Below are 27,950 nucleotides of genomic sequence, written 5' to 3' on the forward strand. Positions count from 1 at the left end.
TTGTGTCCTCTTTTTACTGATCACCAAATCAGTGCATCTTATTTTCTCAAATGATAGGTTATTTTATATATTTCAAGTATATTGAAAGGGACACTGATTTTTTTAGCCCTGGAAACCAGTTATTAAAGCACAATAATCCCCTTGTCTCCTGAACATGAATGCCCATTCCATGGAGAGTAACCTATTTACCTGAAGACAGGAGGAGTTTTCCACCTATCTTTTAGTACTTTTAGTGGCTTAAAGGTGATGCTCTTCCTAGATCATCTTGGGAGATAAAATACCATTGTTGGCATGGACTTTGGCACATAGTAGGTACACAATAAATATTTATTGAATAAATGAATGACAGGTTTTCTGCAGGATAATTTCTTTAAAAGAAATGTGAACATATATAGGAAATCACATATTTGTTTTTATTCAACTCTTCCTAAATAGTTGCATACAAGAGATAAATGAGTACACACTAGAGTCAACAAATTATCATTTCACCTGTTTTTAGAAATCACAGCAAACAAATTGCTATTCAGAACCAACAGGAGCAGGGTACCTGAGTGGCTCAGTGGTTGAGCATCTGCCTTTGGCTCAACACATGATCCCGGGGTCCTGGGACCGAGTCCCATATTGGGCTCCCTGCGAGAAGTCTACTTCTCCCCCTCCCTATGTATCTGCCTCTCTCTCTCTGTGTCTCTCATGAATAAATAAATAAAATCTTAAAAAAAAAAAAACTTACAGGAGAGAAAGCCTCTTTCTATAGGACCTGCAAACTTAAGAGATGAAAAGACTTTTCTCTTCTGGATTATTAATATTAAAAAAAAGATAAAACAAGGGCGCTTGGGTGGCTCAGTTGGTTAAAAGTCTGCCTTTGGCACATGTCAGTATCTCGGAGTGCTGGGATCAGGCTCCCTGTTCAGCAGAAAGCAGCTTCTCCCTTTCCCTTTGCCCCTCCCTCTGCTTGTGTGCTCTCTCACTCTTTCTCTACCTCCCAAATAAATAAATAATCTTAAAATAAGATAAAACATTTCCCCCATTTAGTTGAAGTATTCTATCTCTCTCGAGTACTACAGTCATCTTTGAGAAGGGATTTGATATTGGTATTGAAGAAAGTTTACCAATGGCTTGACTATGAAATGAGATGAAAGAGTTCTGAAGGCCTGTTTAAAAAGGCCTTCCCTGGGAGGAAGGGATACCTGGGTGGCTCAGCAGTTTAGTACCTCCCCTCAGCCCAGGGCATGATTCTGGAGTCCCAGGATCGAGTCCCACATTGGGCTCCCTGCATGGAGCCTGCTTTTCCCTCTGCCTATGTCTCTGCCTCTCTCTCTCTCTCTCTCTCCCTCTCTTTCTCTCTGTGTGTGTGTGTGTGTGTGTGTGTGTGTCATGAACAAATAATTTTTTTTTTTTAAAGGAAAGAATGATTTACTGGGGGCATCTGGGTGGCTCACTGGTTGAGCATCTGCCTTTGGCTCAGGTTGTGATCCTGGGGTCCTGGGATCAAATCCCATATCAGGCTCCCCTCAGGGAGATGCTTCTCCCTCTGCCTATGTCTCTTAGACTCTCTCTGTGTGTCTCTCATGAATATATAAATAAAATCTTTAAAACAAATTGGATAAAGATGGGTAAAGTTGGATAAAGAGTATGTGGAATTTCTGTGCACTGTTTGCAATACTTGAGTCTATAATTATTTCAAAATTAAAAGTTAAAACAAAATTTTAAAAAGAAAAAAACGAGAAAGTTGAGATGGAGAAATAAATGTCTTAAGGCAAATTCCAAGTAATTTGAATATGCTACAGGAGGAATAGCGAACCTCTCGATGTTCTTTTAGCGAATATTTTTTAAGAATTCTTCTCTGTAACAATAATTCTTCTAAATGTTGAGGATGTTATGGTTAACTAGACAAAGTTCCTATTCTCATGGAACTAAATTCCAGTGCTTATTATGTATGATAAGAACATAATGGTCAAATAGATATATAATGCTTCAGATGATGGTAATTCCTCAGAAGAAAAATAGAGCAGGGTAAAGGGACAGAGTAAGTGAGAAAAATGCTATTCTAAAGGTGTTCAAGGAAGGCTCTCTGATATGGTGACATTTGGACAAATTGAAGAGAGAGAACCTAGCCATATGGATATCAAAGAAAAGAATATTCCAGACAGACATTACATAGAGCAAGTGCATAGTCACAGAAGTGAGAGCATTCTTGGTATGTTCAAAAACCAGAAGGAGGTCAATGTAGCATGAGAACAGTAAACGGGTAGTGATAGAGGATAAGATCAGAGATGTAGGGTGAGTATAAGGAACATTATAGGCCTTAAAGTCCATGGTAAGGACTTTGGATTTCACTGACAGTGAGATGAGGCCCACTGTAGGGTTTTGAGCAGAGCAGTGACATAATCTCATTTATATATATTTTTTAAGGTTTTTAAAATGTTTTTTTTTTTTTCTTTTCTAAGAGAAGTTTTAGGTTCACAGAAAAATTGAGGGAAAGTTACAGAGACTTCTTATATACCCTCCACCCACACTGCACATGCACAGCCTCACCCATTATCAACATCCCTCACCAGAGTGGTACATTTGTTACAACGTGATGAACCTATGTTGACACATAATCATCCAAAACATTATTGAACTAATACAAGTGAGTGACACTGAGGCTTGGAGTGGGGGTTTAATGGTGGTAGTAGTGAAAATAATCAGATTTAAGACTTATCTTGAAAGTAAAGTTTCAATTGACTTGCCATTTACTGATTTGGAAAGGATGATGAGGTCTTTTTCATACATGCTAAATTTAAGATGCCCAATAAAAGCTAAATAGTGCCAAGAAGACAAGGGGTTTGTAGTTTAGGGCGAGGTTGGAGTTTGGACATAAAACTTGGAAGACATCAGAATGGAAATCGGATTCAAAGTCAAGGGGCTACATGAGATTGCCAGGGGAAGGAATTTAAATGTAGAAGGCAGGAGGCTCAAGAACTGAGCATTGAACAGTGCTGATAATAGTGCTGATATTTCAAAGCAAATAGGATAAAAAAGAAACTAAGAGGAAGCAAATCGTGAGGTAGAAGGAGATCCAAGAGAGAGGTGCCCAGAAGGCCAAGAGAGAAAGTATTTCAAGAAGGAGAAAGAGATCAACTGCAACCAATGACGTAAGAGGTAGCAAAGATGAGGACTGAAAATTACCCCTGGATTTGGCTAGTAAATACCCTACCTACGTCACTTTGGCAAGGCAGAGAGTGGTAGGACTGAAAGAGGAGTGGTTTCCAAAATGAATGGTGGAGAAGTATCTTTACAAAAGAAAGGCCAACTTTCTTGAGGAAAATTGCTATCAAGTTCAGAGAAACGAGACAGTATTTGGAGGGGTGTGGAGTTCAGAAAGATTGAGTGGAGTTTTCACCACTAAAACTTAAACCAATTCTAAAATCTGAGTAAATTTAATTTTAGATATAAAAACCTCAAAAAAATAAATAAAAATAAAACTTAACAAACCATATTGGAACTATGGTGATAGGAATGATCCAGAAAGCATGAAATTATATTGAAAGAAGTAGATAGATTTAAACCTGATTGAAGTCTCTAAAGTGGGAATGAGGATTTTAGCTGCATAGTTCTGGATTGATTAAAGGGAAAGAAGTTAAGAGAGGATCTATCAGCAATATTACTATGATTTCTTGGTCATGACCGTCGCTGGGTCCTATTGAAAAGGGGGATGTAGGACAGCAAAAACAAAGGAACAGAAAGGGCAGCCCGATGGCTCAGCGGTTTAGTGCTGCCCTCGGCCCAGGGCCAGATCCTGGAGACCCAGGATCGAGTCCCACGTCGAGTCCCACCTCCGGCTCCCTGCGTGGAGCCTGCTTCTCCCTCTGCCTGTGCCTGTGCCTCTCTCCCTCTCTCTGTAGATCTCTCGTGATTAAATAAATAAAATCTTTAAAAAACAAAAAACAAACAAACAAAAAAAACCAAAGGAACAGAAAGTTCAGAAAACAAAACATGGCTGACCAGAAAGGCTGATCTGAGAAATTTTGTGTATAGATGTGTAAAAGTCAAATGCAATCCCTTTGGTTGGTTTTGGGTCTTATGAGTTATTTTTTTGTGAATTAGTATGTGCTTTTCATTAAAAAATCAAACAATATAGAAGTACAAAAAGTACTTTTTATATTGAAAGTACAAAGAAGTACTTTCAATATAAAAAGTTCATGCATACACACACATACACACACACACACACACACACATTACATTCTCACATTGTACTCCCTAGGGGGAACCACTGTTAACAATTTGGTGCATATCCTTACAGATGTGTATGTGTACACACACATATATGTATGTACTACTATTTTATAAAAATAAAATCATATACTATTCATACTATTCTGCAACTTGCTTTTTATACCTAACAATATGTCTTTTGTATTTTTCCATATGAGTAAAAATAGCTCTACTTCCTTCTTTATAAAAAAAAATGAATAGGTAGTACATGAACGTGATACACTATATAAAAGGGACAACAGCATATATATAGAATCTCCCTCCAATCTCCCAGCAGTCACTTTCTCCCCAGAGGCAACCACTATTACCAGTTCCTTAAATGTCCTTCCACAGCTAGGCAATATATACAAACAGATAATTTGTATTTATAGAAGTGGAAGCTTACCATACCTACTGTTCTATATCTTGCCTTTTAAATTTTAACCATATATCTTGGAGATCATTCCGTATAAGGCTGCCTGGTTCTTCTAAATGGCAAAATTACATTCTATTGTATCTTTAATCAAATCCTATAACTGTATATTTCTAGTTTTTTCACAGGTAGCTAAATGCAACCATATTGAGCAAGAATTTAGAATTTATTTAGCAAAAGGAAGGAGAAGAAACCCAAACATAGAAAAAAACCAAATACATTTTAAATTCTAAAGAATCATGAATTAAGGTTAAATCTAAGTGTGGCATTAAAATAAATTATTGAAAAGCAATTTGAAATTCTAGATGCCAGCAATTCTTGTTTACAGAAAAAATTAATTCTCTGTATTACTTTCAAAAAATATGAACAATGAAAAGCCCCTCTCTGTTTTGGGTACCTAAAAACTCTTAAAAACCTTGTTGATGCACTTTCTGGGGCCAGTCAGTGAAGGTTTAGAAAGTCATTTTTTTTTGTCCATAGAAATGCCTCCTCCATTTGGTATTTATTTGTCAATGGCCATTGCAGCTGGTACTATTCAGAGATGCTGATTTTACAGATATTCCAAATAAAACAATGTCACCAAAATGATATATCTACTAGGAAACTCCAGTAGGGAACATAATAATGTATTTCCTATACAAAATACATTTTTAATTGAATTGGCTAAAAGACAACATCTTGTGGTGGCTGGAGTCTTAAGGTGTGAGTTCTCATGTCAATTCTGGGACAGGACTGGGTACATGAAGTTGCATTAATCAATTCTCTTTGTTTCAATTTCCCATTTGGAAGATAAATAATTGTGTCCAATTCCCTTGTCTATCTCAAAGCCTTGTTGAGAGAAGCAGAAATGAGAACTTGGTGTGACAGAAAGTTTTCTAGTTACTTAAATTACTATTTATGTAATTATGGTAGTATGACTCTACGTGAGATCTCAAAGTGGATGTAGAGGCAGAAAGATGTGTGTATCAGGATTAACTGGGGATATTTTTCAGAGCATTCCCTTCTCACTCCTTCCTCCCATCACCTGTTAAGAACAACTGTGATTGAAGAAAACTTCAGCGCTGTCAGGTATGGGACATAAGTATTGGGTTCTAAAAGGAGAGGGATACACACAGCGGTCATTAAGGTGAAGGGTTTCAGGAGATCTGGGTTGGAATATTGGCTCCATCCCATTATTAACTGTATGATCCTGAATTACCTATTTCACTTTTTGCAAGCTTTGTTTGCTCACCTGTAAAGCATTTGCCTTTAAGGTTGGCATGTTGCTGCCACATAGTTAATGCTTGATAAAGAGTTCTACCATTGGTTCATTGGTAACCTGAACCTTTATTGTTCATTCTGAATCATGGATTTAAAGCAATATTTATCATCCTATGAGTTTACCAAATACTTCTCTCATAAAGATTTAATAGATACAGGATTCTTATGAACATAGATGAATAAATATGGAATTTGAAGGCTGGAAATGGCTATAAAACCATAAAGATTATCCTTACCAACCCTTCATTTTGTGTACAGGGAAGCCGAGGGTCACAAAAGCAAAAGATTTACCCAGGGTTACAGGTCTGATATGTATAAAAGTCAGGACTAGAGGTACACCTTCTGTCTTCCAGTCCAGTGCTTTTCACTTCTTGCCACTCTCAAACCACACATTTAATAAAAATAAAATATACTTGCTTTAAAAAGTTAATGATGAGAATGTTATTTCCTTTCTATGGCAGAGTCAGTGACATCATCACATAGAACAAAGAAAATCCTGTGAAATGGCGCTCATCCAGCTAATAAAATTAGTAGCACAGAAAGGTATGGAAAACCACCCCCATCATTGTAAATGTGGTATCTCCAGACCCAGAGAGAAGTGACTGATGGCATAGGGCGTAGGATCCAGATAGAGACTCACATTGTGAGAGGAAAGACAATGAATAAGAAAGAGAGTTTCAAGGTCTTTCCTGTACCACAAATCTGCTCCCCAAGCTTGGTCCTGGATTTCAAGTTTCTACACCTCCCTTAATGACACACAAGATTTCAAAATCTCCATGTTTTTTCACATGACTGTTTGTTCCTCACATTCTTGACTCCTGCTATGTGATTAATGCAGACAGTGTATCTGCAGTGAATTAATATTACAGTTCCCCTGCCCTGGGTGAACACACAGGTGCCCAGGCCCACAGGGAATTCAGGAAGCAGAGCGGAGGCAGTGACTAACACCAAGCAACCTTAAATTCAAATTAGCAGATGAAGGTTAGATCTGTGCCTCTAAAAACAGGACCAAAGAGGACCTTCTGGACTCCCTCGATAGGGCAGGGCTCTAACACCAATTGTAGAGCTGCCCCATGGGTCTGATTCACTGGATTGAGTGGAGCGGAAATGGAAAGCATGCCCAGTCCAGTTCTGGACACCTGCCTGTCTGCCTGCGAATGACCACTGTGGAATCTAAGGCAAGCAGACTGTCCCCAAAAATCAGCCTGGAGTCTCTGCCTGCATGCATGGCCTGGCCCCCAACCACAGCAATCTCCACTCCAGCTTGAGGCCATCTCAGGAAGGCATCTGTTACCTCTTGTTTGGTCTTTAGCTCTGCGGCCACAGGCATAACCCAATGGCCATAAATTTCCAACTCTGCAAAATGTTGCCCTACTTCTCACTCTAACTGACTGCATCTTGCCCTTTGGGAAAACAGCTTTACTCCTGAGTGCTCTCTGCTAAATGAGTGCCACCTTGTCTCTTTCCTCCACATCATCATTATAATTAATAAGCAACAATATCATCCCTGGTGGTTATGTTCTTATTAGGTGTTAACTGGCCTTAGCATCATTATCTCATTAGGCCTTTCCACCTAAATTACTTTATCAGCTTCCCTCCGAAGGGGGTCTGGTACTGTCTGGCTGAAAGGAATCCCCTGCACAAACACAAGAAAGCAAAAGGATAATCACAGGCATTTAGATCTGCTCCAGATATTAGTCTTCTTGAAAAATTAATGTGATTTCTACTATTGGGAATACTTGCGTCGCTATAAACCCTCTCATCCAAAGTGTTCAAAGCAATACCCAGAAGCTTTTAACTTAATCTCACTCATTTCTATGAGAAAAAAAAAATGTTGTGGAAGAAGATATTCTAAAATATTTACAACAGTTAAAACTTCCTCCCTTGTCACTGCCCACATTTCTATTTGAGTAAGTTATCTCCCAGTTCTTTCATTAAGTGGCTGAATTTCAAAATTTTTTCCTTGCTTAGTCCTCACTACAGTTGCTCTCGGTGAAATCTTTTCTTCAACTTCTCCTAATAATGCTTAGCATTTCTTTCCTTTAATAGCACTCATTTTATAATTCAACCTTTTGTAAAGGTAGATGAAGATGATTCTGCTCATAGAGGAGTGGAGAACATAGATGAATACAATGTTCCAGAAATGCTTTTGTTCTTGAGGACTGATGATGCACATTGCTTCCTTTACTGTCCTCATGAGTTCATGTTAACCATGAACTCTTTCATCTTTTCCCCCTTTATTTCTAGATGGTGTGTGCTCTCCAAAGGTTAGAGGGCATGCCATTGAGAGTCCAAACTTGCCCTTTACAGCCATTAGTCATGTTTTGTTTCCATTCCAATTACTTCCTCCTTTCCTCATCTTCCCACATTAATTCCTCATTTATCCTCACTTTGCCTAGTAATTTCCTATATTTAAATGTCTTATTATCTCTTGGGGCACGGGGGTGGCTTAGTTGGTTAAGTGTCCAACTCTTGATATCAGCTCAGGTCGTGATCTGTGGGTTATGGGATTGAGTCCCCCATCGGGCTCTGTTCTCAGTGGAGGGTCTGCTTGGATTCTCTCTCTCCCTTTCCCTCTGTCCCTCCCCCTGCTCAAGCTCTCTCCCTCTAAAATAAGTAAAATAAACCTTTAAATGTCTTATTATCCCATATTCCCCATGATCTGCTTATCCTTCAAACTATTGTTCATTTTCCCACAAACTGTGTAGTCTTAATGGGTTTGCAGTATTCATTTCCCCTTCTTGCTCACCCCCCCCATCAGTGCTCTCTTTACCCCCTCCTTCCTACTTTCTGACTTCCAACTTTTTCTTCCAAAGAGGTGGATCATGATTTGAAACGATGAAGATGAATCTTAATGTCCCCAGACTCTCTATTTACTGAATTTTTAATAGCAAATTTTCACTCCAAGGGAGAAATCTGAGTTTATAATTCTCAAACCTTCCCACAGAGGCAATCAAATACACTAGGTCTCTCTCTCTCTCTCTCTATCTTTTTAAAAACGTAATTGGGGATAATACAAATCTCAGATGAAATATTGCACAGTTCGTTGGCATTTTTCTGAGATGTGTTGGCCATTTTTTTCCTTTTGCAGTTGAAGTCCCGAATGATGGCCAAAAAAAACATTGTCTTTTGAATCTATGTCACAGAAAACTTCTCTTAGAGACTGAAAGCAAATCCCTAAACACAAACCCTGCTGTCATCAAACTTTCTGTTAATGCCCAGCCTCTTTTCCTAGAAGAGTATGATTTTAGTTTAAAAAAATTTTGTGTTTTGTTTTGTTTTTGAAATTTCACCAGCTGCAGGGATTTCTCTTTCTTTTGATCTGCCTTTCTTTCTCCTGAAATCTCAGGATAATTAATTTTAGCAAACTCTGGAAACATTCATTCTTCCCTTTATTTTCTCTGCTTTGGGGCCTTTCCTTACATCCTCCTTGTTCAATAGATACCTTCTTATTCAAGTGCCTCACAGGAATGAATTCCCACCCCTCCCCTGCACAGTCTCATCTTCACATTCTCTTTCATTTTCCCTGCATCACTTTAATTTACTACCTACAGTCTGTCTTTGACCATATTAAAGTTTATGGCTGCTGACATTCTCCCATCCTGGGTCCCTGGTCTAAGAAGGCAGCCATCTGACTGTATCACAATGCCCTTCAAATGCTGGCAAGGGAAGGTCATCCTAATCAGTACTAACTTTATTAGTAGTAACACCACGGTAATGGAAGTATGTATATTAATCAAGGGACAGCCTCATTGCCCCATGCTAAAAGGCAAGATTGGGGCAATTTCTCAAACTCTATCTCCCTATTGTACTCCTGTGGAGATGTGCATTCATTCTTCAAACTTATTGATTTTCCTATTCCATCACAGGTATGTAATGACTTACACTGGAATAAGGTTAGTAAATTTTAACCATTGAAACCTAGCATGCATTGCCATATGATTATGACTTAACTCTCATTCTAAACTAGCCAAAAGTATAGATCACTTGTGCAGTGGGAAATCCTGCTCATTAAATTACTATGAGTATGAAAAGAAGTGGATTTCTCTGAATTAATCCTTTCTTATACCATCCAAATCTTCTACTCTTTTTTTCTAAAACATGACCCCTTTCCCTCCTCACTATTCTATTACAGTTCACACACAACGTCCCTTGAGAGCAGAATATAGTCTAATTTTCTTCATTATTCAATTTGGATCCTGTTAAGTGAGACAGGCACTCACTGATAAGAAGGAACATTTAAGTTTTGGCAAATAAGTTCATTAGTATTCAGAAAGCTTTTCACCCCTCATATTTAATAAACCTTTCCATTACAAAGTAAGAAATCCTGCAAAATAGTCAAACAAATTAGCAATGGAGCCACCAAGAGAGTACATTTACCTCTGATTCAGAGATGTCTGAGTTTATCAGTTTTCTGCCAATCATTAAACAACAAAGATGAAACATGCAATTATATACAAGGAGACAGAACTCCTAATTCTTTCATTCTAGCTGAAGCAGAAGAGTTTTAATTGCTTGGAAAAATAAGATTTTTATTTTCTCTCAAGAGGGATAAAGAAAACAAATGTAAATTGGCTTAGAGTCAATGGCTAGAGCTATAAAATTTCAGACTATGCAAATGGGAGTTGGAAAGACCACCCCATTATCTGTAGTTTTTGTCCTTCACAAGGGCCAGTATCCACATATTTGGAAATCTGAGATGGTCCACAGAACATTTCCTTTTCTGCTACAGCTCTTTTAGTGCATGGGGGTGGGAGGGAGAACGTGCCCTTTTCCACTAGAATGTTTAGAGTTATGTAAATTTACTGATACCACTTCTGCTTAATTGGAGTGACACTCACTATAATATTTGAATGCCATCAGTTATTGCAGGGTCAACTTTGCACATATGTGAGTTACCAAGCCCTTTGTTTCCCTTCTCTTGTAAGTCCTATCAGCCATCTGATATTGAGACATATACGTAAAGAGGCCACCAGCCATTATGAATATATGAAACGCAGTATGCATGAAAGATGTCTATTTATTGAAAGAGGTTTTTTTAAAGTTTGGTAAGTAATCACCTAGATTCTCCCCACCTGGGCAGAGATGGTTGCAGGAGATGGGGTAGACAGTGGGCCATCACTGTATAGAGGACCATTCTTCTACAGATTTATCCCAATAAGTAAATGACTTTCTCTTCCTTATATCTGGACATAGATCTTTTCATGGTAACCCTAGTCTAAGTGATTACCTAGATGTGTATACCAAGGCAACTCAAAATTGCTTGAGAAGAATGGGCTTAGAACTGGTTACCCTGGTAGGGCCACCAGCACACTCTCTGGGACATGACTGATTCGCATCAAAAGAAAAGTCAGCAGATGAAAGGAAGAAGGTTTTATACTCTCTCATGGGAAAGCTTCTGGAGTGTAGAAAAGTGTCAGGTTTAGTTTGTATCTCCAAACCTAGCACACATCTGGTACATTTCACATGGTATATGCTCAGTGGAAGTGTGATCAAGGAAAGGAGAGGGAGAAAGACACAGCTAGAAGAAATTGTAAAGGAGGGTAAAACCCTCTGTGAGCTCTACAGGGAATGTTTATAGAATCTGCTCAACTCCTAAGGGGAGAAGCAGATTCATAGTATCCTACTCCTCTAAAAACAAAACAAAACAAAACAAAAAATCAGTCAAGTGTCTATTGCAGATCTACTTGACCTAACTGCTTAAGAAAAGTTGAGTTAGAAACTGGCAAGTTTTCCAGTAGACTGGGGCCTGATGTTGGCATTTTTAGAGCTAGAAGGGGTCTTGGATCACCTAAGAGGCCTCCAAGTGAAATGTGACATGACTTGCCCACAGTCACATAGGTCATTAGTATTAGAATAAAGATCTGGGTTTCACAGTTCCCAGCCTAGTATTTTTCACCCTACAATTTCCCCACATAGAATAGAAGCAATAGCTGTTTCTTGAATTCTATCCCTTCATATTTCCTGACCCATGTCACTTGATCTCTCTCCCCAGAAGCCCTAACTAAACCTAACCCCTTCCTCTGGCACCATGGAATTTTACACAGCTCACTAGGGAAACAGTCCAGGCAGGTTCAGAGAGCATTTATAGAATGTAGACTTTTAAGTCTTATAAATGCACTGCTCGACCAGGCTTGATTAAGGCAATAAGAATTGCTATATTAATTGGAATCTTGGACTTGAGAATATCTTTGTGTTCACTTGTTTGTTGTGGCCACTGTTGTTCACATACAAGAGAAAGCTAGAATGTAAGCTCTATGATGTAGGGAACAGGTCTACCTTATTTATTTTTGAGAGAAAGAGAAAGAGAGAGAGAGAGAGAGAGCTGGGAGGTGAAGGGGGGCAGAGGGAGAGTGGGAGTCCCAAGCGGACTCCATGCTCAGTGCAGAGCCCAGTGCAGGGCTTGATCTCATGACACTGAGATCATGACCTGAGCCAAAGTCAAGAGTCAGATGCTCAAACTACTGCACTATCCAGTCTCCCTAGAAGCATGTCTGTCTTACACCTAAGTCTCCAGTGTCCAGCAGATACTTAACTATTTGTTGAATTTTTTAATGTGACAATCAGTTCCATATTTCATGATTCTAAGAATGTTTCTTGACATCCTCATCTGCAAATTACCAGTAATACCATCCTCAGCCAAATATTTTTAAAGATCTCAACTCTATCTACTGTCTCCATTGATCAAATTAACACAGAGTATGATCACCCAGTCCATAGGCAAGGAGTTCAAGCTTTATTTGACTTGATCTACTGTATTAGTTAATATTTACCCTCAAGTGAATGAAGATATACTAAGGGCTAACATCCTAGAAATGGAAGAAAGTCTATGATTATGTTTTCATTTTCAAGCCCTACAGTGTGGAGATATGTAGACTAATAAATTGGTGTTTCCTTCAAACCACTACGTGCCAGATCTTTGTTTGTGGACAGAATAAGTTCTGTGTGGTGAAGAACCAAGCAGGAGAACCACTGGGGTAGTCTTCCTACCCTCCATGGTCACAAACAATCCAGATGGGGCACCCAAATTATATATCTCAGTAGGACCAATAGAAGCCCTGTAATAAAACATCCCCATGCTCCTCTATATTTGATTACTCCTTACTTTCTACTCCTAAGGAATTTAGCAAAACATTCCTTCCAATTCCACACAGAATTCTCCCTAAAATAAGTGCTAGTATTATTTTCCATCTTTATATTTCCATGGATGTTTCAGCACTCTATGGACAATTTGGTGCCCTTATAGGTTTAGTCCTCCAGTTTTGTCCAGCTGGTCTGTCTTTAATCTGGCCCTGATGGCAGCCATTACTTGAAATGAAGAAGGCAATCTAGTGAGAAACTGCAGTTGATGTTCCTCCTTTCTCAAGGGATAGGTAGCCCAGCCAGAAGGTCTTCTTGCTGATGGTGTCTGGGGCCAAGATTCAGGAAGTTCAGTGGCAGTGGTGGGAAACAATATCGGAAAAGGTCATGCTCCTCCAAAGAAGTGTTTTCCTTCCCGTCTCAGCAACTGTAAAATTATAAATCAAAGATTAAAAAGTTAAGCCACTACTCAAGTGAAGATCTTGGTAAATACACCACTTAACAAACCCCGATGATGGATACATTGGCAACTAGATGAAGTCTGTGGTTTTCCAAACAATGGAGCAGAGACTACAGGGACACACAAAGTATGCCTAAGGATTCTCTATTTCTTCACTTGTTTTATCAAAGAAGAAAAACTAATTGCAGTTAAATACAAGTGAATCTGCATGCAGGAAGGATGTAGAATGAGTGGGCTAGGGAAGGACATACTAGGAAAAAAGGAGAGTCCATGGAATCCAAGAGCTGCTGCCGTTTCTTCACGGAGCTGACCTGAATGGAGCTGTGATTCTGTGACTTCAGTGAGAGCTGAATAAATAATAATATTTGGAGACAAATGATTTAAGACCCTATGAAAAATTAGAAGCACAGTCACCCAAGCCCTACTCAGTTCCTGGCATCCAAATGACTGATTCTCAGAGTCATTAACAAAATAAGGGAGAATGATAAGAACCTCACAGAAAGATGGTGTAGATGAAGCATCACTAGTTTAGGGCAGCTCCACTAAAAGCATCACAAGAGGTGTATTATAGTGCAATGCCCAGATACTGGGCAAAACTGTCACATCAGTAATTGTCTTTGACTAACATCTTCTCTTTTGCTTTACCACTCTGTCCCCTTCTTCAGGTTTCAGGAACCCCATGTGCATGTGCCATTATCTGCCCACCCAAATGTCTTTAATATGACAGAGACTAATTAAACCAAAGGTCTTCCACTGTTAGATTTGAGTATTTCATACTGGAGTATTAACAGCTGGTGGCTTTAGCATTCCCATGGGCTATCTGCAATTTAAAATTACTTGTAATTTTTATAATTACTGGAATATGGGAAGGAGAGAGAAGAAGGGAAATGAGCAAGGAAAGAGGAGGGGCTTCCCATGCTTCTTGTTGAATCTCAACACTATTCCATACCAACCACCAAAACTCCCAACAGTGGGCTTCAGCACCTTTGTCTACATGTCATAAATAATCTGAACAACTGCTGGGCCCAGCTATAGAACTGAGAAAGCAGTTATATACTCAGAGCACATAAAGAAGATTCTTTAGAACTGACTTCTAAGCCCATAAAAAAAACCTTCCTACAGATACCAATGATCATGTCTGCATTCCAGGTATCTGCCCTGGTCCAAAGTCTTCACTTTACAAAGAGGCAAACCAAAAGGTGAGTGGCTCACCCAGTGTCACATAGGGACTGAGTGAAAGGTAGGACCAAGACTGAGCCTAAATCTCTTCAATCCCAGTCTACAGTCCGGCCCAAGTAAATCTTCATGAGCATAACACATTGTCTTTGCTCTAGAGAGGATCATGTTCTTCAGATTCTAGTATTTGAGTAGTACCTGAGTAGTAATTTCCCCCTCCTGGACAACTGTCTGGCCCAGTGGCTCCAGGGCAGGCACAGGAATATTAACAGGTTCCCAGGGGGAGCCTGGTATGTGGGGTGTTGGAACCACCTCTATGTTTTGCTTATCACACCTTTACCTATCAGCGCTTGGAGCCAACTGGAAAGTTCCCCTGAAAGACTGTTCTGGGAACATCCTCTCAAGCCCAAATATCAAAAGGCTCTTGACAATTAGGGCAGAAGGCAGAGTCCTAAAGACAAACAGCAGCAAATCCACAGAAACAGAAAGTGGATTAGTGGGGGGTAGGCTTGAGGGATGACAGCTAATGGGTATGGGGTTTCTTCTGGAGGTTGATGAAAACATTCTGGAATTCATTGTGATGATTATACAACAATATTTGTTTTTAATATTTTTATTTATTTATTCATGAGAGATGCAGAGAGAGAGAGGCAGAGAGAGAAGCAGAGACACAGGTAGAGGGAGAAGCAGGCTCCATGCAGGGAGCCCAATGTGGGGCTTGATCCTGTGACTCCAGGATCATGCCTTGGGCTGAAGGCAGGCGCTCAACTACTGAGCCACCCAGGTGTCCCAACTTGGTGTGATCTTGATTATACATTTTAAGAGAGTGAATTTTATGGTAGGTAAATTATATTTCAATTTCTGAAAAGCCCATATAGATGTATGGGTACCACATATCACATGCAAAGGGATCACCTGACTCCCTGAGACCTCACAACTGTTGGGTGACTTCCCCTGGGCAATAGAGGTAAAATGTTGCCAGGACAGCTGATGACTATAATGGCTACCATTTGCTGCACACTTCTTATGTGGCTGACACCTATGATATACAGTGTATGGTTATCTCAAATGATGCATCATAACCAAAGATGTGGATGCTATTATTATATTGTTATTGTTAACATTTTACAGATGATAAAATGGAGGTATAGTAAGGTTAAACAACTTGACCAGGCTCAAAGCCAGTAAGTGACAAAAGTGATACTAGAAAGGTATGTCTAAATAGGCATCAAAAGAATCTGCCCCACATCATTTCCCTCGTGATTCTGATACTCCCACTTTGAGATTTTGGGAAAATAGAATAATAATAATCATAATAGTGATAACAATGTAGCTAAGATTTATTAATTCTTTCCAGGTTCCAACCTTTCTGCTAAATTATCCACATAGATTACCTCACATAATCGTCACAAAAACTTTGTGAAGCATATATTATTGTGGTGGAAGGTTAGGCAGAGAATAGTAATGTAATTTGCCCAAAGCCACAGAGCTTGCAAGCGATGGAACCAGGATTTGAACACAGACCCTACTGCTAAGCCACTTTGTCAGAGAGGCAAATCCAGATGCCTGCAGCAGCTGGGAGAATAAAAAAGTAAAGTAGGCCCCATATGTTTCTTGAAATACAAAATAGCATCTGCCCATCTTTTATTTATCTATAGGGATGTGGTATGATTTTTCTCATAATACTATAAGGCAAACAAAACACAAGAGCAATGATAAATGACACTTTGCCTCAATGTCAAGGATACAAAACAAAGTGGTCAAACCAGCAAAAAGAAAAGCCTATTTTCATCTAAAGGGGCAGCCACCACTCAAGTCCAACCCTCTGTTGCCAGGTGGCTGTATGATGCACTGCCATATTTTCTGAGAGAAACGAGAGAGATTCTTACATGAAATCTTTTGGTTTAAAGGAAAAATGGCAAATTTGAGTGCCTGAGTGCCTCAGTCGGTTGAGCATCTAACTCTTGGTTTCAGCTCAGGGTCGTGGTCTCAGGATCATGGGATCAGTCCCCATGTTTGACTCTGTGCCAAGGGCAGAGTCTACTTGGGATTCTCTGCCTCTCCCTCTTCCTCTGCCCCTCCCCCTGCTAATGCTTGCACTCCCTCAAATAAATGAATAAAGTCTTTGGGAAAAATGGGAAAAGTAAAAGGGAAAAAAGGTAGACATTACTAGTCTCACTTTATTATTATTATTTTTAATGGCAAAGAATCCTGCAGCCTCAATTTGGTCTGTAACAGTTCACTCTCAATCTTTGTATATAGCAAATTGCTTCCTCAAGCAGTTCCATGTGACTGGAATTTAGGATTTGGAGTAAAAACTGACAGGTAGAATTTGGAATGGTGAGGAGAGGCGATGATATGAAGATTCTTGATGGACTCCTAAGGAAGGTAAATCTCATTCCACAGCCCAGAAAGCTGGAAGCTTTGTCATTTTGTTTTGCTTAAGAACAGAAAGACACCAGATCAGAAAGACATCCTGAGAATTATGTTAAGGGCAGAACAGCTGAAAGACAGAGCTGAGGCAGTGAGACTAAATGGAAGATAATTGTCACCCTTAAGGTAGTGGCAATGGGGGTGAGACAATGGATCTAAGTCAATTAATAGCTGAGACCTTCCTTAGTAAAAAAATAGATCTGCTTATATCAAAAGAGCATATACATACACTCTATTATATAGCAATGGCATCACTTGATAAAGAAAAGGCCATCATCATGAAAAGGGAGACATTAGCAAATGAGGAAGAAAGCAATGAGGAAAACAAGAGAGGGGTTTCAGGATACAACTTGTTTGAAGCTGGATTTGGCATGTATAAAGGAAAGAAAATGTCCTTGGCTATGGAGCAGACAGCTTGAAAACTGCCTAAGAAAACAAAACAAAACAAAAAAGTGAATAAGGAAAATAAAAAGAAAACATATAAGGTCAGGTATTAAGAAATTAAAAAGAAATATAAGAAACGAGGAGGGGAAAAAATAATCAGGCAGTGAGAGTAGTGCATGTCCCTAAAGTCCAGATTTAATGCAGATGATAGAAACTGTGGAGAGCATTTTAAAAATATGTTGTAACGAAGGCACTAAAGAGATTGCTTTAACAGAGACAGAATTCAAGAACAGAGACCACAGGAAGGTAGTTATAAGAAGAAGAAGAAAAAGAGATCCAAAATATGGCAAAGGATTTTAGCTATTGGAGACCAGTGGGAAAAGATGAGTTTTAGAGATGTCAGAAAGGAAAATATGACAGGATTTTGGAATATTCTCCGAGTGAAAATAAGGTCTATTCTGTAAAAAATACAAAGTTCTCTCTCCACAAGTGCTTAAGAAGCAGCCCCGAGGACAGCCAAAGATAATACCAAAGCTGCATTCCGAGGGTATGAGGAAGAGAGTGCAGTTACCAGAAAGTTCCAAAAGGGAAAGGAGTAAAGATTTTCATCTTTACCAAGCTTGGTTTTCGTTGGTTGTCACATCACACAGACCAGAATGAAGTGTTCCACAGAAGCAACTTCAGATGGCCCAGAACACTCTGGGAGAACTACAATAGTCACAAAGGCAGAAGGAAAAAGGAGGACCCTTCTCCATACATAGGGTCCAGGAATAAAAAGGACCAACAACAGTAACAAAAGATCCTATTTAAAAGCACAAAGTTGGGGGTGCCTGGCTGGCTCGGTTGGTGAAGCTTGTGACGTTTGATCCTGGGGATTGTGAGTTCAGGCCCTATGTTGGGTGTAGAAATTACTTAAAAATAAAACCTTGGAAAAAAATAATAAAGGGCACTTGGGTGGCTCAGTGGATGAGTGTCTGCCTTTGGCTCAGGGTGTGATCCTAGGGCCCTGGGATCAAGTCCTGCATTAGGTTCCCTGCAGGGATCCTGCTTCTGCCTCTGCCTATGTCTCTACCTCTCTCCATTTCTCTCATGAAAAAATAAATTTTTAAAGACTTAAAAAATAATAAAAGCACATAGTTGTACATTAAAGGAGAAGAAATACAAGTGAAGAGGAAGGAGGACTATTACTGTTAGGACAAGAAGGGGCTGTCATTTCAGTGTGTAATGTAATATCTGGCAACTTAGTATTCCATTTAAGTTCTTCATCAGATAGGCAAAATTACTCCATTTTGCAGAAGAAAGTGTGGGGTTCTGTAAAATAATTACTTGCTAAAAATTCACAAAGATAGTTAATATTTAGAGCCAAGTCTTATTGAATTCTCAAGCTTAAGTATTTTCCACAATACTGCAGTCACTACGGACCATTTTCCACCTGGATTTCTGCAAGAGCCTTCCTAACTAGTGTGTCTCTCACCTCCTCCATCCTCCATTCAATACATCATCCAAGGGGATCCCTGGGTGGCTCAGTGGTTTGGCACCTGCCTTTGGCCCAGGGCGCAATCCTGGAGTCCCGGGATCGAGTCCCGCATCGGGCTCCCTGTGTGGAGCCTGCTTCTCTCTCTGCCTCTCTCTCTCTATGTCTATCATGAATGAATAAATAAATAAATAAATATTTTTAAAAAACCAATACATCATCCAAGCAATGAATCAAAGACACAAATGAAATTGTTACACTGCCCATTCAAATTCCTTCAGTAAATTCCCTTTAGTCTTCAGTGGAGTCCAGACCACTTAGCATTCCCTACAAGGCCATTCAAGGTCTGGCCCTACTCAGTTTCCCAGCTTCATCTCAAGCTCCTCTCCTTGAAGATGACAATTCAATGACTCTGAATATATATTTAAGCCCTTGGAATGTACCATGATTATTTTCGCCTCCAGGGCTTGACACATTGTCTCCATAGGCTGCAGCACTCATCTCCCTAACCATCTAGCCCCTCCCCTTGGCAGTCACCAAGGAGGACTCATTTCTTACAAAAATTAACACATCTTACTGGAATTCTCTTTATCTGTTCTCAGATACCCATACCCCCTCTACCATGAGCTACATGAGGAAAGATCCTGTTTCCATTTTGTTCACTCTTGAATCCACAACAGCTAGCACATGCACTGACATATCATCAGTGTTAAGCACATATGTTTTGAAATGGACAAATAAATTGGATGGGGTGAAGGCCCTTATTGGTTACTAAGTGAAACTGTTATCAGTAGAGGCCAAATTCCTAGATGACCCCAAAGCCCCTACTCTTGGCATCTATAATTTACTGCCCATTGCTGAAGATTCTTTTCCAAATTTCAAAATTCAATTCTAATTCCAAAATTACAGAAACTTCAACATTTTATAGAGCATACACTCTTTGTCCTTCTTGGGCTCAGAGCTATAAATAATTAGCAAGAAGAGGTGCTTCTTGCCTGAAACAAGCTTACAGTCTAGTGGAAGAGCTTTCATTTTGTCAACATGTTGCAACTCACATTCTCTTTAAATTCTTTCAGAACTGAGCTAACAAGGGAATCCCTGAGAGTCTCCTAAGCATTTGGTAATAACCAGTTGACTCCTATAGGATAACAAGGGGCTTGAGAGCCAAAGCCAAATCTTATTCACCATCATCATCCTGGTGGTTAGCACAGTATCGGTATATAACAAAAGGTTTAAAACAGTCACCAATATGGGTGGATGGAACTGGAGGGTATTATGCTGAGTGAAATGAGTCAATCGGAGAAAGACAATTATCATATGGTTTCACTCATAGATGGGATATAAGAAATAGTGAAAGGGGCTGTAAGGGAAAGAACGGAGACTGACTGGGGAAAAATTAGAGAAGACAAACCATGAGAGACTCCTAACTCTGGGAAACAAACAAAGGGTTGCAGAAGGGGAGGTGTGTGGGGAGATGGGGTGATTGGGTGATAGGTATTAAGGAGGGTACATGGGCAGCCCCGGTGGTGCAGCAGTTTAGCGCTGCCTGCAGCCCAGGGCGTGATCCTGGAGACCCTGGATCGAGTCCCATGTCAGGCTCTCTGTATGATGCCTGCTTCTCCCTCTGCCTCTGTCTCTATGAATAAATAGGTAAAATCTTTAAAAAAAAAAAAAAAAAAAAAAAAAAAAAAGGAGGGTACATGATGAGAATAGCACTGGGTGTTAGAAAGTTTTTTTTTTTTAAGATTTTATTTATTTATTCATGAGAAGCACAGAGAGAGGCAAGACATAGGTAGAGGGAGAAGCAGGCTCCCTATGGAAGCCTGATGCAGGACTCGATCCCAGGACCCCGGGATCACGACCTGAGCCAAAGGCAGGCGCTCAACCACTGAGCCACCCAGGTGCCCCTGAGCACTGGGTGTTATACCATATGTTGGTAATTTGAATTTAAACAAAAATCAATCAATCAATCAATCAGTCACCAAATGGGTGAAAGCATAAACAAATGAATGAAGAAACCAGCAAACAAGTCAAGTCTTGGAATCTAGCTTTGGAATCCGGGTCAGAGTCTCAGCAGGAATTCTCTTCCATCACTAAACAGATAAATGACTTGGTGACAAGTCCCCGTAGGGAAGAACCAATCTATTAGGCACACACATATTGGCTAGACTGCAACCAGTGGAACATGAGGGCAGGGAAAAAGAGGAGCAGGCTAGGATTTTCAGTAGATTTCCATTTTTCCAGCACAGGAGAGGTTCTCTTCTCTGTCCTCAGGTTTAGAGGGGAGACACTGTGGGGCAATCACACCCATGGAAGAGTACAGAGATGACTTCATCTGGCTCTCCACAGCCCCAGACCTGCTCATGGAGGCAGACCAAAAGGTAGGTCAAAAGATAATAGGAAAATAGATCAATATAGTGTTCATCACACATTTTTACTACCTAGTAAGAAAACCCTTCATGACATTATTTAAAATGTGCATTAATAATCACCAACTTGAATAAACATCTAACTGAAACAAAGATATTTGCTAGTTTCTATACCTTTCAAAATTAGAACCAAGGGCAGCCCAGGTGGCTCGGCGGTTTAGCGCCGCCTTCGGCCCAGAGCCTGATCCTGGAGACCCTGATTGAGTCCCACGTCAGGCTCCCTGCATGGAGCCTGCTTCTCCCTCTGCTTGTGTTTCTGCCTCTCTCTCTCTCTCTCTCTCTCTCTCTCTCTCCCTGTCTCTCATGAATAAATAAATAAAAATCTTTAAAAAAAATTAGAACCAATAATCTAGCCAGAAACAGCTATCAAACAACATCCTTTTCACACACACACACACACACACATACACACACTCCTGAAATTTACCCTGCTGCCAACTATATTAGTTATTTGAATAAACATTTTTTCTGCCACATGCTTTAGCACCAAATAGTATCTTGTAGTCAGTTAAAAAACCTTTATCAAAGTTAGACTATGGTATTATTTTGACACCAGACAGTCCTTTGCTTTTGTGTGGAATCACAGTGTTGCCTGAACAGTGTACGATTACGCTTTTGTGCAGACAATCAGCAGGTCATTAGCGTACTGTACAAATCACCTTGGACTCAGGATGGAACCCTGGGGACCTGAAGCTGCTATAGACTGCAGAGAAGACATGGTGTTGCTGACAGTTACCTCTGATGGCAGTTAAAAAGGTATGATTGCAACCACATGACAGCTTAATACAACAGATCCCTGAGCTATTCACATGGCACATTCTGATTAATGGTATCAGTAATCATTATGAATTTTTAAGTTTTGGTCGAGCCTTCCATTACATTCTGCCATTAGAATACAAGACTAACAGGCCCTTTATGAAATTACCATGTTTTATCATTATTTTACTGCCGCCAGTTTTACATTTTGGTGAACACGATATAATCCATAACATATTCTGACGGGGCAGGGAGAGAGTCCTGCTGCACATTTGAAAGGCTCAAGAAGAATTTTTGCGTAAGAAAGTGAAAGTGACATAAACTAAAACTTGTTACGGGAACCAGAATTTGCCACTTTTACACAAATACACATATGCGCACGTGCATAAACACACACACACACACACAGAGGATAAGGTCTATTTTACTATATCCACATCTGGCAATGATGTGGGCATAGTGAAAAGATTTCAGATTCCCTCCAGAAAGCCCTTAGGCTACAAGAAAAATCATCCTACATCTAATAAAGCCATCTGAGATACATCTACCATATGGGAAAGCCCTGTTCTGCTTTATTCCAACAAATTGGTTCTTGGATTCCTCTCACAGCTGTTGCTGCTGTTGTTGAAGATGTACAGGGTCCTGGCAATGAGCAGGATGCTGTGCACAACAGTCGGGATCCCCACATCTCTGGGCTGTGTAAGCATTAAGTGGTATCACCTGTGACAAGTACTGAGCACCAAGGATATTTAAAGGCCTGATACAGAAGTACTCAGTAAATGGGGACCCCCCAAAAATTGTCTTAATTAGAATATTCTGGGAGTTTAGTCCTCAGGAGAATAAGGGGAATAGATTTCTAAATCAGATCACCATCAAGACAATAAGGATGCTAGAATAAGCAAACAAACAAATGACTTTTCCTTAGATTTTTCCCTTCACCAATTTGGTTTATGAAACACTAGTATGTGCCCAACACTATCCTAGCATGGGAGGCAGGAAGATAGTGGCCACTTCCTGGCTATGGGCAGCTGCCCCTCTGCTGGGGAAATGAGATACCTAGGATTCTTTCAAAGCAGTGTCTTTTACTATTGTAATAGCATTTGGAAAGTTTATTATATAAATCCATATAAATAACATAATCCTATGAAAGGAAAATATTTACTCTTCTCAATAATTTTTTAGATAATTGTAAGACATTTAAAGTGTACATCACAGTGATTTACTATACATGTAGAAGCATTCCCCCATCTAGTTAACTAACACATCCCTCACCTCACGTTTATCCTTCTTTTTTTTTTTTTTTTTTTGGCTCAGAATTTATATGTTTAGTTATACAATAAAGTGTTATCAACTACAGTCACAGAAAGCCTTGCCAGCTCCATATTAACTCAGGACCATGTCCTGCTAACTTGAGATTGAACGGCACCACTCCCTTCCTCCTCCTCTCCATCATCTTTACTGCCTGATTTCCTTCTGTTTTGGCTTTTTTCCTGAGGTTTTCCTGAAAAGCTCCCTTGTCCTATGTTCTAAGAAAGAATAATAGCAAAGAGAATGGAAAATAGGATTGGAAGCCTGAATAAAGATGAAAAAAAGAATTTTGAGGTTTCCTCAGCTTTTTAACCTCAGGTTCTATTTCTGTGGATAGCCAGAAGTGAGTGGCCATTCTAGAAAGACTACAAAGTGCAAAAATACTAGGAAGAGAGAGAACATCAGAGAGATGCTAGAAGAGACTCTCATCTCAACTTCTTCTTTCATCTAATCTCTTTTCACAACTCATCTGCAGTGGCCTTTACACTCCTGGTGGGATGGAACCCTTGGGAAGCTCAGAAGAGGTAAAAGGGACAAATGGCATAATGTAAAATTCCATTTAAAAAACAAACCCAAACCCAAAAAAACCTCCCCAGGGCCTCTAGATTCATTGCTCAAGTATTTTCCACTGCACCCCACCCACTCTCTGAGGCCAAACACACACCACCAGGCCACCCCACACCTGAACTTCTGGTTGATCCAGAAGAGCACTAGAAGTTTGGGGGCAGGGCCAGAAATCCAGCACAGCCCCAGGCAGTGGGCTCAGCTGCCACCTCTACTTGCTGGGAATGTATTGTCCCCAAAACACCCAATCCCTGAAAGTTAGGTACAGAGGCAGCCAGGAATTTCACAAGCAACTGGGATTGGCAACAGGGCTCACCCACCTTCCTGCTGGGCTCTGGTCTTGGCTATGAAAAAGGGTGCAAGAGTCTCTTGACCCTGTGTCCTAACTTCCAATTAAACCAGAAGCTGGACATTCAGGGAAGAGCCAGGAATGTGGCCGACCAGGTGTGGGGACATTACTGCCACAGCTTCCATCATGGCCCAGAAGCAGAATCCAGGCCACACACGTGTGTTTGTTGAACAGGAACATTCTGAGATTGTTTAAAAAGAAAATCTTCTGTTCCAGACTTTGAACAATAATGGTTGCCATTTGCTGAGCGCTTACTATATATGGGCTAACTCTCCATGTAATAGATCATTTAATTCTAATAATCTTATGCAGTAGATACCATAATTATCTCCCTTTTCCATACTAGGAAATGAGAATTTAGAAGAGGAGAGCAACTTGATTCAAGCTATTGAAGAGGCAAATCCAGGATTCCATTCCAGGTATATTTGACTCCACATTTTAAAATATATCTCATTGTTTTCTTTTTCTTGTTTTTTTCTTTTTTTGGTTGTTGTTAAACTACAGTTGACACATAATGTTACATTAGTTTCAGGTGTAAAACATGGTGATTCCACAATTCTATATGTTATGCTACGCTTACCACAAGTATAATTACCATCTGTCACCAAACAACCCTATTACATTACCATTGACTATATTCCCTATGTTGTATTTTTCATCCCCCTGACTTAACTCATTCCAAAACTGGAAGCCTATACCTCCCACTCCACTTAAACAATTTTGCTCCAACCCCCTGCCCTCCCCCTCTGGCAACCACCAGTTTGTTCTCTGTATTTATGGGTCTGTTTCTGCTTTTATTTGTTTGTTTGTTTGTTCATTTGCAAACCCACATTTTCAACCATCAAGCATAAAAAACCAAAATTCGAGACGCCTGGGTGGCTCAGTGGTTGAGCATCTGCCTTCAGCTCAGGGAGTGATCCTGGAACTCCAGGATGGAGTGCCACATCGGGCTCCCGCAGGGTGCCTGCTTATGTCTCTGCCTCTCTGCATCTCTCATGAATAAAAAATAAATCTTTATTAAAAAAAATAAAACCAAAATTCTACGCCTTTGAGAGCAGTCTTCCTGGATTAGACTTTTAAGTCATTTTGACCTTGTTTTGTTAGAGGAACAGATTTCAGTAGCTACACAGCACATAGTTTTCCTCTATCTGACAATGTGCCTGAGGACAGAAGTAGATTCTAGAAATCAGATAAAGGAGCATCAGAGATAATCCACTCATGAAACAGAACTTGGGGGAATATGTGGGTGGAAATGTGAATTCTGGGCTCAGTCTGGCTCAGAGTTGATTTGTCTCAAAGTTAAACTATTTCCATTGTCTTTCAGCAACAGCTAATAGAGGAAGATAGATCTGCCATGAGCTTTAGTCACAGCTCTAAATAAATAGGCAACATGCTAATATTTTATATATTCAAGACGTCCTTGAAGAGCAGGCAATTACTTAAGTAATTTCTTAACTTTTCAAGTCACATTTTTAGGAGAGATACTGACTGACCAACGCCAAAGGGAAACATAATAATGTACTGGGAATGTTTTAGAAACTTCCTGAAGTAAACAGTAGATGCAATAAAGGAAGGAATAGTCAACACTGTCTTTATATCCAATGGCCCCTCACTCTTAAAATAAGAACACCTTTATGATTTTTCAGCAGTTTCAGCAATAAATGTAATTGATAATTCAACATAATTACAAAATAAACATGTTGAGACACTGTTTCCCCTTCCACGGAGGCCTTAAGAATTCTCATGATGATGACTTTGGGAGCGTTAGGACTATCTATAAAAGATTCTAGTTAGCCCAAACTACTATTATTACTTCCCCTCCCAGTACCTGTGAACTCCCAGGAGGCTCCTATTTGTGATTATCAAAGGAGATCCCACTTCTGGTAAGGAAAGAATGACACCAAAAAGCTTCCCTACTCCCTCAAGGAGTTCCATCTCAATTGTTTGGGATTGCTGTCTCATAGTGAACCAGATGCTAACAGCAGGTATTCCTTACCTCACCCCTTTCTATCCCACAGGCTCCTCCAAGGAAGAAGGATGTCCTTTGAGAAAAATGGTCACACAAAATACAGAATTGGTCTACCTCAATCTCCATCAAAAGCACAGAAGCCTAAGATCATATAAAATAGCTCTAGGCCTACATGGTGAGCCAGCTCCCTAGGCAATATAATTTTTTAAAATATTTTATTTATTTATTCATGAGAGACAGAGAGAGAGAGGTACAAACAAAGGCAGAGGGAGAAGCAGACTCCCGCAAGGAGCCCAATGCGGGACTTGATCCCAGACCCCAGAATCATGGCCCGAGCGGAAGGCAGACACTCAACCACTGAGCCACCCAGGCTTCTCTAGGCAATATAATTTAGAGCGAATCAAAAGATTCCAAGATATACACTCCCTACTACTTTCCTTCAGTCATTCAGTCAACTTTTATTTACTGAGGACTTGCTGTATGGGGGGGGGGGGGGTTTCCTAGAAGATGGAAATACAAAGGCCATAGGGTTGCCAGATTTAACAAATAAAAATCTTGTATTTGATCTGGCAATTCTAAGTGATCAGCAAGAGACCACACCTGCCCACAAGGACCTTACAATCTAGTGCCCTATGTATTCCCTAAGAATTTTTAACTCTATTAACACCTTAGCAAAGATGATTTATCCAATGAGCTGCAAAGTGTACAACCTGAGGGAATAATGCACAGAAATAAGTTCTGAAGGGAAGAATAAGGTCCAAAGCAAGGCAAACACCAGGAGAATGTCACAGAGCAAGTAACAGTGATCGACCCAGGACAATGCAATAGCTCTGTGCCCCTAGTTGGGTGGAGGAGGGCGGGGGTGGGATTGTCAAGTAAAGGGATCCAAATGAAGAAATCATTGCTGAGAACTCAGCTTGCTTCACCTGCATTCCAAATTAGTGACAAGTAAGCCAAAAATGTTGTCAAGTTTGGTAAACATCTCAATTAGACCTGAACAGAGCATCTAGTGGGATCTCATGCCAACTTATGGTTTGGGGTGGAAACCATACAAAATGTGGTGGTTTTATAGGGTTTGAACCTGAAAGCAAGCAAAATGTGGTGGTTTGAACTATGTTTTTCTTGGAGTATTTTGGATACTCAGGCATAAAAATTCACAGTCAGGCTTGGGAGGTCCGATCTAAAACAATAAAAAGTTTTCACACTATCCTTTCAGCAACCACAAGGGATAGACTTCCAAGAGAAGTTGTAGACTCTTGTTTGAATATCATTTACATATGGTTGATAGATGGACCAGTTAGGCCATATTTATGTGACAAAAATTGATTTTGATGTTTGGAGGGAGGAAAAAAGGCTGTCTTTTTCTGGACTAGTATTATCTACATAGGAAAAAAGAAAGCAAGGGATTTTTATGCATGTCATTGTGTTAATCATAAAACTAGTAAGAGATCAGTTCCATTGCCAGCGACTTCTTGCTGTGAGCAACTCCACAGCTTGAGTCTAGAGTGAGAGTGAGAGGAGTAAAAGAATTCATTTTGTTTTAGATGTCAGTCATTAAAGCCACTTCAAAGCCTTCATGGAAAGATGCAAGGCATATATAAGTAGGAAGTGCCACAAAAGAAGTGGCAGAAATGGA

The 27,950-nt window shown here is 39.9% G+C and overlaps 1 long non-coding RNA gene across 1 annotated transcript in view; it reads right to left on the reverse strand.

The window, feature by feature from the left end:
* Nucleotides 1–5,978: 5,978 nt before the first annotated feature.
* LOC112674878 (uncharacterized) overlaps nt 5,979–27,950 on the reverse strand; it is a 43,404-nt gene continuing 21,432 nt past the window's right edge. The window contains exon 2 of the long non-coding RNA XR_004804886.2: nt 5,979–13,439. This is a non-coding gene — a long non-coding RNA (uncharacterized LOC112674878). The remainder of the gene's footprint in view (nt 13,440–27,950) is intronic.

Source organism: Canis lupus, chromosome 14, assembly GCF_003254725.2.
Source record: "Canis lupus dingo isolate Sandy chromosome 14, ASM325472v2, whole genome shotgun sequence".
Classification (NCBI taxonomy): domain Eukaryota; kingdom Metazoa; phylum Chordata; class Mammalia; order Carnivora; family Canidae; genus Canis; species Canis lupus.